The sequence below is a fragment of the Abramis brama genome (genome assembly GCF_963993115.1).
Source record: "Abramis brama genome assembly, chromosome: 10".
NCBI classification, from domain to species: Eukaryota; Metazoa; Chordata; class Actinopteri; order Cypriniformes; family Leuciscidae; genus Abramis; species Abramis brama.
In genome coordinates, this window is record NC_139972.1 from 17,864,124 (window position 1) to 17,874,485 (window position 10,362).

The following is a 10,362-nucleotide window of genomic DNA, read 5'->3' on the forward strand; positions in this document are numbered from 1 at the left end:
CTGATATCTATGGTTTATAACAGAGAACTCTGCGCCGAATTGGAATGTTTCTCACTGGATCTCGCAGCGTTGATGCAATTAATTCTGAGGCGAATTCAATGGATTTCTTCACTGGATCTCCAGAGTCTGGATCTCCTAGTTACAGTGTCGCGTGATCGAGATCGGCCCGCGACTGGCAAGTTCGGGGCGCCAATTGGTCGCAGTCTGGAGCCCTGCAATTACTGCTTTATTTATTCAGAAGTTCGGAAGTAACTTGTGTATCGTTAACTTGTGTATTTTTATTGTTGTGTATTTTATTTGCTTTACATTTTATTAGTCCACCAGCGACCCCCTAAATAAATAAAACTGAAAATAAAACTTGTGTGCTCAAGTTCAAATTGACACTCCAAAACAGTGTTTCTGATCACCATAGATGCAAAAGTTCACTTCAATAATGGCCACACTACTGACGTGATCTTATCGCTAGCACTCCTTGCACATGTGAGTTTTTGCAGGCGCATATTAAACGTTATCTTATTGGCAAGGCATATCTGCATAATGTTTTCATATCGAGCGATGCTGATGATTACATTTTAAGCCTTTATCGGCCGATTCTGATGGTGTGCCGATAATATCTTGCATCCCTATACCAGATAGTTGATGGACCCCATTGTCTTACATAGTATTTTCTTTCCTACAATGGAAGTCAGTGGGGTCCATCAGCTGTCTGGTTACCAACATTCTTCGAAATATCTTCTTTTGTGTTCAACAGAAGAAAGAAACTTATAAAGGTTTGGAACGACATGAGGATGAGTAAATGATGGCAAAATGTTTTTTGGGTGAACTATCCCTTTAAAGGCTCTTTGTCAGCGTGTCATCATCTGCATTCACACTTTGTTGCAGCGTGGAGTTGGACAAGGTGATTTCAGAAACATGTTAATGGATTTAATGAATCCCTCAAGCCGAGGCTGATAAAATGATATGCCAAAACGAGCTCTTAAAGGGTTAGTTTACCAAAAAATGAAAATGCTGTCAGTAATTAGTCACCCTCATGTTGTTCAACCCTGTAAGACTTTCGTTCATCTTCGGAACACAAATTAAGATATTTTTGATGAAATCTGAGAGCTGGCTCACTCCTAGGCTGCTAGGTAATCGATATCTGCCATCCCAGAAAAGTTATTAAAGACATCGTTAAAATAGTCCAAGTGACTACAGTGGCCCAACCTTAAGTTTATCAAGCGATGAGAATACTTTTTGTGCGCAAAAAACAAACAAAAATAACGACTTTATCCAACTATTCATTTTCTTCTGTGTGGGCCTCTGAGTGAGTTTACGTAGTGTAACAGCGCAGCGCTTCTGGGTTCTACGTCACACGTAGGCTCACTATTGGCCAGCATCACACGCATCACACACATGACCAGCGTCGGCCAATAGTGAGCCTATGTTCCTTTGACGAAAGTCTTATGGGGTTGGAACAACATGAGGGAACAACAGAATTTTCATTTTTAGGTGAACTAACCCTTTAAATCGTGTCTGAAAGCTAATTAGAAGAGCAGCTCAAACATGGTACAGGGATGGTGATAAATTTCACAGTTGAGCCTTCAGAAAATTGCACAAATAATCCCAGATCAACCATTCGCCCGCTCACCTAGATGAATGATCTGCTCTGATGCACTCCCACTCCCCTTTAGCTTTCTGCAAGGGACCCTGATTAGAGCAGAAGAGGCTGCAGTGCATTAGTACACCGGGCGAGCTGTCAGACACTCTCCCTCTAGTCGCCTTGTTTGGGTGTGAAGCTCTGCAGTATCTGGACATTAATGACTGCTGTTGAGACACCACCAGCTCTCCATCCTGAGCAGCCTGACCTTCGCTGTCCTTGGCATTCAGATGTGAATAAGGGAGAACGAGCAGGCTGGGAATAAATCTGTGAGGGAAGAAAGAGAGGTAATAAAGATAGAATGGTAGAAAGCGGTGAAAATAAGAAGAAACAGACAGAATAACACCCCTCTTGACCCGGCAGATGGGTGCTAGGCTTGTCAGACGGTTCCTTATTTCGTCCAGTAATAAACAAGATTATTATAGTTTTTGAGTGGATGACCAGGGGCAGCGAGTCCATGTTACACTAATAAAAGGTATGGAATGACCTTCCCCATATTTGTGTGTGTGTGTGTGTGTGTGTGTGTACTTGAGTTAGTGTCTGGATGTGTGGTTATATTTGGCCCATGTCTGATTGTTTGGGTTGGTTTGTTGTGTATGTTAGGGTTGTCCAAAACTACATGTTTGTAGAATGTATATTTGTGACTCTGTATGTGCATTTAAGTGCAGATATGTATAGAGTATTTGGGAAGGGATGTTGCTGGGGTCATCTAATGTAAAAATAGGAAGGAAGGAAAAATAGGATCTCTTTAAACAGAAGTCAGTCTGTCTTCCACTGTGTTTGTTGAGACATGTGTGGTATAAATGTTAAACGAGCACTGTGGGATTGAGAAACTATTTTGTATGCTTGCGGTTTAGGAGGCAAAACAGTCCCATGAACACTGATGGAATGTGGCCTGATTCCACTTCCATGCGCTGGATCTGCTTTAGCGCCAGGATTTGTAACCATGCTTACTTGGTAAGTAAAGCCATCTATGTCCATGAGGACATAATAGACGTGGTGTGAGATGTCAGTCCATTTAGTTTTTCATACTCTTGTTATTCAGATAGTGCGGGATAAATCCTCATTTTCCATTACCCCTGGTTTCCTCTCGGCCTTTTAGCTCGGAAAAATTCTCTCATCCAGCATTTGTTCTTATCTATTCAATTAGTCGTTGGCCTCCGTTCTGCTTCTCATCCTGAGCCCGCCAAAGCAACATAAGCCATATATCTGCTAGACCCTCTCAGGATGTGACCTGCGCTTCTTTTCTCAAGGATTTCATTGTGTGTGTTTGCCTTAAACATATCCTCATCGGTCAGCGATCTGCGGCTGAAACGTGAGCCGGACTCTGCCTGCGAGTCGGCGTGAAACATAATTCAGTGTCGGAACGCGCCCTGCAATGCACAAAGGTAAAAACTCTACAAATGATAAGCTCAAGCGGCATGAAACTTTAGAAGAGGGGTGGTGGGAGCAGCGGAGGCGTGTGGGGTCCGGGACAGGTTGCAGCGGCCCCGTACAGGCCCCGTACGGCTCAGTCTCAGAGCAGAGGGGCACAGAGGTGGCTGTGCAGAAACAATGGCTCTCTTTGTAAACCGACCCGGCTGTGCAGAGCCACAAGATGTCTTCCCCATATGAAGCTGATCATTGTTCCCTCTCCTGCTTTCCTTTTTCTTCCTTTCACTGGTTTAAGCAGCCTGTCCTGCTTGCTGTCAGCCTGACATGTCTCTCTCCCCGGGCACCTCAACAACCATTCAACACAAATATAAAGAGAAGTCACTAACACTTCCATCCTGTGATCACACTTGTGTGTTGCTCCGTGTGTTTGTTTGTTTGTTTGTTCCCTTTGACTGCCATATGCTCAACCATGAGAAGAAGAGACACTTTGCCTGCTGTTCCCTAGTCTTGGCATGTTTAGTAGAAACAACAACAAACACAACTTAGGTGCTTATCTCATTCCATACCTTTTTTTCTTTTTCTTTTTTCTTTTTTTTTTTTTTTTTTTTTTTTTTTTTGACAGGGAGAGTTTGCCGCCCTGTTCCTGCAATGCATCTTTTAACACCTGACAGACAATGAATGTGAGGTCATTCGCAGGGTGGTGCTGTATTAGGTCTCGGATTCCTCCCGACATGCATCATCAGGTATGCAGCATTTTTTGGACGATCGTTGTATCCGTTTCATGGAAGGAGTCGTTGGGCGTGAGACAGAAGAGCGTACGGTTCGGTTTCAGCCTGCTTTCTAAACCTGGCCATATGCCCCCTTGTGCCTATTACCTTACTCCTCCCTGATCTGAGCGCTCAACAGATAATACTAATCCATATGGCAGAATATTACTTACAATGTTGCTTACAGGGGAATGTTGGTTCAGACCGTTGGGTCACAGTGGTCAACTTATTCAGAGGTCTTTAAAATTGGGTCCGGTAATCCCAGGGTAGCACAAGGCGGTGCTAGGGGGACTGTAAAAAATGTATTCTTTAGAGCTGTCATAGTTAACGTTTACTACAAAGGACTGATCCGCAATTCTTAAATAAATTGTGATTATTTTGTTGTATTGACAGCACTAGCTTTTTGTCATTAGACTAATGCTAAAACATATATATTGTATTACATTTGCATTCACCAAATTCAGTTATATTGTTATTTCATTCTGCTTTTTAAACACTGGTCAGAAAACATAAGATTAATTGTGATTATATATATATTTTTTTTATTCTATTGACAACACAGATTTTAACAGTGAGAAGAAAATAAATCTGTATATAATTTTGTGGGAGAGAAAAACTGTCAATAAAAAAAGTTAATATTTTCTAGATGATATTTGAATAATTCGCTTTAGTACAGTGACGATATGACCAATTATGATTTTGGAAACATTTATTTAACTTTGTTGTATTTAACAATCAGTTTTCTTCACAAGTAATATTTTCCACACGGGTTAAGAAAATTATATTTATTAAATTACATTTGCTGAAATGTATTTAATTTGAATTTAGATATATTATACTGTCTTGCAAGGGGATCATCTTATGCAGAGAACCTCAAAACTAGTCATCAATTGATTAATGAGGTCATGTCGTTTTTTTATTGAGTTTTTTATTAGCGGCACTCTGCTTACTGTAGCTTGCTGACAGCATCTTGTTAGGCGGATTTCACACCAAAACCCTCTCAGAAAAGTTGCTGTTTTAAATACGTCCTACTGCTCAGCCATGCACATTTAGATGTGTTTAACCATTGGATCGCATCTTGCAAAGTTTTTGAACATCCCACGGTATGCGTTGTATTAAAGGCAAATGTAAAGTTAAAAATAGTCACAATTTTAAACACTAGACCCCTGCATGCATTCTGTCCCATTTCTTAGTGCTCCATCTCTATTTTTGTACACAGGATGCATCTTATGTAAATGCCCCATAAGAAACACATCTGAGCAAGATCAGAAGGTCAACTAGTCATTTAGGCAACCCACTGACTAGTTGTTTTTGAAAATATGTTGTTTTGCACATCTCTGTATACTTTTAGCTTGGTCAGCTCTTGCTTTTAATCAGCTTTTTCTCTTACCACACAGTTCTTCTCTGCTCTTTATTAAGACATCACGCTGTCAGGATTTCATAGAAGCTTATTTTTACAATAGCTGTCTCTTAGCACCTTTTTTAGACTGCTCCGTCTCCTTTGTGCCTGTGGTAAGTGGCATATTTCTGGAAGAAGCGCTCATCCTGACTGCGTTGCTCTTTTAAGCCGGGCTTAAGGAAGTTATCACACACCTTCCTCCCACTGCAAAGAGACAACAGTTAAAAATAGATGGCACCAATGCTAGTTAATGCCTGTCGTCCCAGACACATGCATTTGCATATCTTTTATGTGTGTGTATTAGTGTTTGTGTGCGCACATTTTCCTTCGCCCGTTTCCCTTTTTCCCTCCCCTCATTTTTTCCCCTCTTGCATTGTGTCTTGTGTTTTGGATCCTCTTGGGGTTCAGTGTGCTTTTAGTAGGGGTGGGCAGTCCAAAGATCACCAATGAAAAGCAACAGCAGACAGTTGGGTAATTAAAGTTTTGGAAAGGCCAGTCTTTTCTGCCTGTATTTTCTTTCAGGCCTTTTTGAAGAGTGTACCGGCCTGTCTGCTCTATCAAGGGCTAGGTATTGAGTCCAGAGCTGTAGGGGAGCCATCTGGCCTGAGACCACTCCTTTCGTCCTGTGAGAATGCTTCGACTTTTACTCTCTCTCTCTCTCTCTCTCACACCCTCCCAAACCGACTCAAACTGGGCTGGGCGACACTTTGTCGATGGCAAAAGAGCAGAAAAAGGCCGCTGCTGATTTCCAACACTTATGTCAGTGTCAGCTGCTGTGAAATAGCACCGTCTCGAGACTCTCTCATCCAATGAGAAAGCGAAATCTTACAAACATTTATCTTACAAAAAACATTTTCTGCTGCCAGGGCAGGAACTAAAGTGTTATTTACTGTTGTAAAGACCCCCTGACCTGGTGCTTAGAGCTTTTCATTGGAAAAGATCAGATGCCCGTGCTGTTGCTAAGATACTACAAAATGGTCAGCTCTGTTTTGCATGAAGCATTTGGACTTCTGAATCTATATTTAAAATGCATTTGAATGATGAAATTAAGTGATATTCTGTGCAATTAAAGCCTTTTGAGATGCTGACTGATGGCAGTAATGTGTGTGGCACAAAAATAATCACTCAAGAACACATATTCATGCAAAGTGGAAGCACAACATTATTCTCTTCCTGTTAGTGGGGCTTTTTACGATGTAAAACATGAGGATTTACTGTATGAGGATAGAAAGACAAGGCCATCACTTGAGAACTTTTTGGTGAAGTGCGTTTATAGTTGATCATTTGCATCTGGGACATTTGAGTTTATGCAAAAACTCTTTCAACATTCAATAAGTGAATGCTTAGCGATAAGAGGATGCTGTTTATTGTAAATCCAACTGCATTCATCAAAATGAGTGCCACTGCAAAGTTGTAAAAGTGCCATCAAGGATAAATAGCAGTACTAAGCAGTAAACAAAGTTTAAACTTGGCACAAATCAAAAATATGGATTTATGTTTTCTCTTTAGATTCATTTTAGACTAAATGATGAGCCAAATTGTGTCAAAGTTCCTAAGTTTGTTATAGACCGGACCACTATGAGCAAAGCTCATGTCATAGCATCTACTAAAGCTTTTCATTATTAGATTAATAGACTATATGAATATTTTCCCGTATGTGGTCTATATGCTAATTTCCTTTTGAAAACCATATCTAAATGTTATTTCTCTTGGCTTGTTTTTATTGAGGTCAATAACCAATACTGATCTCGCAGTAACAAAATATAATAGAAATAATTGCTGTTCTTTTGAACTTTATATTCATCAAAGAATTCTGAAAAATGTATCACCGTTTCGTTTCCACCAAAATATTAAGCAGCAGAACTGAGGGAAGAACAAAAGACTAAACTTGGTTAAGGTATACTAATAATAATAGTAATAACAGGCAAACTACAGCAAAAATTGCATAGAAAAAAAAAACACAGGGAAAAGCATAGTACATTGACTGCATCATAATCAGTTATTAATAAAATTATGTCTGTATAATTTGGTATGTTTCATTGCATTATCACAAATAAAACAATTGACTCCAAGCACAACTATGCAATACGTTTACAAAATCTTTAACACTTTTTGAATAATATTTAAATAATACGCGATGAGTTAATATAAATGCACTCTAAGGCATTAGATCAATGACCGAGTACGACAATGTGCTGTATCCATAACCATAAACCTCAACGCAAAGAGGAACAGCTTTGAGATGCCAATCCTGGCAACTCAACAGCTAGCAATGCAGAGGCTGCTCAATATGCCTTAGGCTAGACATCTTGATAAAATATGGTGAAAAGGTGAAACTAAAGTCAAAAACATCGATACTGGCTGACAACCCAGCCTGCGTGTCCGTTTTAATATATATATATATATATATATATATATATATATATATATATATATATATAGTGTATATATATAGTGTATATATATATTAATATTTTATATATATTTTAAAACGCACAAGCGGGCTGGGTTATCAGCCAGTATCGATGTTTTTGACTTTAGTTTCACCTTTTCACCAGGTGAAACATTTCTTGAAAGTTCCCAATAGTTTGTTTAAAATGATTATTTAGTCCAAACTGATTAGCTCACTACTTCTTGGCCTAATATTATTGATATGTTCAGAACCATCATCAAAATGTCTGGGCTAAGGGGCCATTGTGTAGATATATGTTGTAAAAAAAGAGTTTAACGTCAACCGTAAATAGTGATCATGGTTGTTTTAACAGAAGGTCAGTCAGAAGATTGAGTTCAAGGCTAGCGCAGTTTGAGGCAGCTCTGCATCTTTGTCACGCAGCTGTATGGCTCTTATTCAGGGCTTAAGCAGGAGTTAGTAAACCATTGACACGTCGTTTAAATGCATATGAGGGATTTGCCTAGCGTTCTTTTCCCTTTTTTGCTCAGGTTTATCAGTTTACACATGTAAGCTTTAACCAGAGGTGGACAAAGTACACAACTTCCTTACTTGAGTGAAAGTACAGATACTACTGGTCAAATATTACTCCGTTACAAGTAAAAGTTGTAAAGACCGATTCTCACTTAAGTAAAAGTACAGAAGTACTCGTTTTTAAAAGTACTTAAGTATCAAAAGTAAAAAGTAAATGTCAATGCATTGTTTTATTATTGTTGCATTGTTGAATGTAATACTTACAGTACCTTATGCCTCTGAATCTATGCCTGCCCTCATATCAATATCACATTTATTTCTAGAACACAGTTCCAGTAGTGGGATTGAATATGAGATTGAATAAGTGCACTCAATAACGTCTACAATGGTTTCGGGCACCCAAATGGCTGTTCCCTCAAATAGTGCCCTTGGCTTAGTTTTTTGGCTTTGACGTCAACCCGACTTTCATTTCCAACCAAAATCCAACGTCTGTCCGACGTCGGGTTCTGACGTAAATCTGACGTCGGGTTTTGACGTCAACCCGACTTTCATTTCCAAACCAAAATCATCCCCTGACTGACGTTACTACTTTCTACTCAAGGACCTTGACAGAAACGTAGTGGAGTAAAAAGTACGATATTTGTCTTTCAAATGTAGTGAAGTTAAAGTAAAAAGTTTCCAGAAAAGATAATACTCAAGTAAAGTACAGATACTCAAAAAGTGTACTTAAGTACAGTACTCAAGTAAATGTACTTTGTTACTGTCCACCTCTGGCTTTAACCGGCATGTTAAGCTTTTTTCTTTTTTTTTTAAACATAGCAGCAAATACTGTGCAAACAGAACAAGTTGTATGCCGTCCATGAATACACAAAAACATGAAAGTGAGTTAATTTGAACTATATAGGAGCTAGGGGTGTGACGGTTAGTATATAACCGTGAGACCGACGGTTATAGTTGAACACCGTCATTAGAACTCTATAACCGCCAAAACCGTGTTATTAAAATATTTTTTACAAATATTTTTTATCATAGAGAATGTTTAAATACTAATTAAAAACAATTGTTAACAGTCTGTGTTATTAGTGATCTACGTCGTTTCCAACTGTATTTGATTCTTTGCCAAGTACCCCCTGACCGACCGCCAATCATTTGAAACAGAAATAAAAGCAACGACTGTTATAGTGATGTGCCATCATTATGAGATTTATTAAACAAATGAAAAACATTTGCAATAATAAACATTAGCAATAAACATTTGCAATAAAAAAATGTATCATTACCGTGATCGTGCAGTTTAATTAGCCCTTGACTGGCCCCAAACATGTTTGATAAAATAAACATATACACTGTGTATATATATATATGATGTGTATTACATTTTAGCTCAAAAAACAATTGTAATAAAAGATAGGATCATAAGATGCGCAATATTTCGGGAGACATGGTTTTTACCACTTAATGAAGTTTTGTTTTGTAAATCATCAGACATGATTTTTACCTTTTCATTAAGTTTTGCTTTGTAGAAAGCCTTTCTTTAAAGCGAATTTCGTTTTGTACAAATTGTATTTTAATTTTAATGAATGTTTCATCAACCAATTGCATGTATTTAATAAATAAAAAACAAATATAACAGACATTATAATAACCGTGCATTGAGGCGACGGCGCGCCGCATTCACTTGCATTGCATTGTTAAGAGCCTTTCTTTAAAGCGAATTTCGTTTTGTACAAATTGTATCTTAATTTTAATAAATGTTTCATCAACCAATTGCATGTATTTAATAAATAAAAAGCAAACATAGTAGACAATATAATAACCGCGACATGCAGGCGCGGGCGCGCCGTGTTCACTTGCATTGCATTGTGAACTAGAGCGCATCTCATCGTAAATGAATGAAACTCAGCGTAGGCCTATGCCTCATACATTAGCATTAAATATCTTTGCTGCATCCTTTCTAGAACAGACAAGGGGCTTTCTTGCGGCTCGCATCAGCAAAGCATTGCATCGTCCATAGACCGCAAAACAATCAGCGGATGGCGGGCGGGTGCGGCTTTGAAAAAAAAACGTTGGTGCGGATGATGAGATATTAATTTTATTTGTTTAATAGGCAATCAAGTAGCTAATCAGTGTCTGCTCGTTTATTCAAACTAAGTTGTCCTATAACAGACGAACGTCGCAACGCCCCCCGCCCCCCCCCCCCCCGGCCGATGGTTATGTTATGAACCGTCACATTTGACTCACGTCATAACCGTCATCACCAATT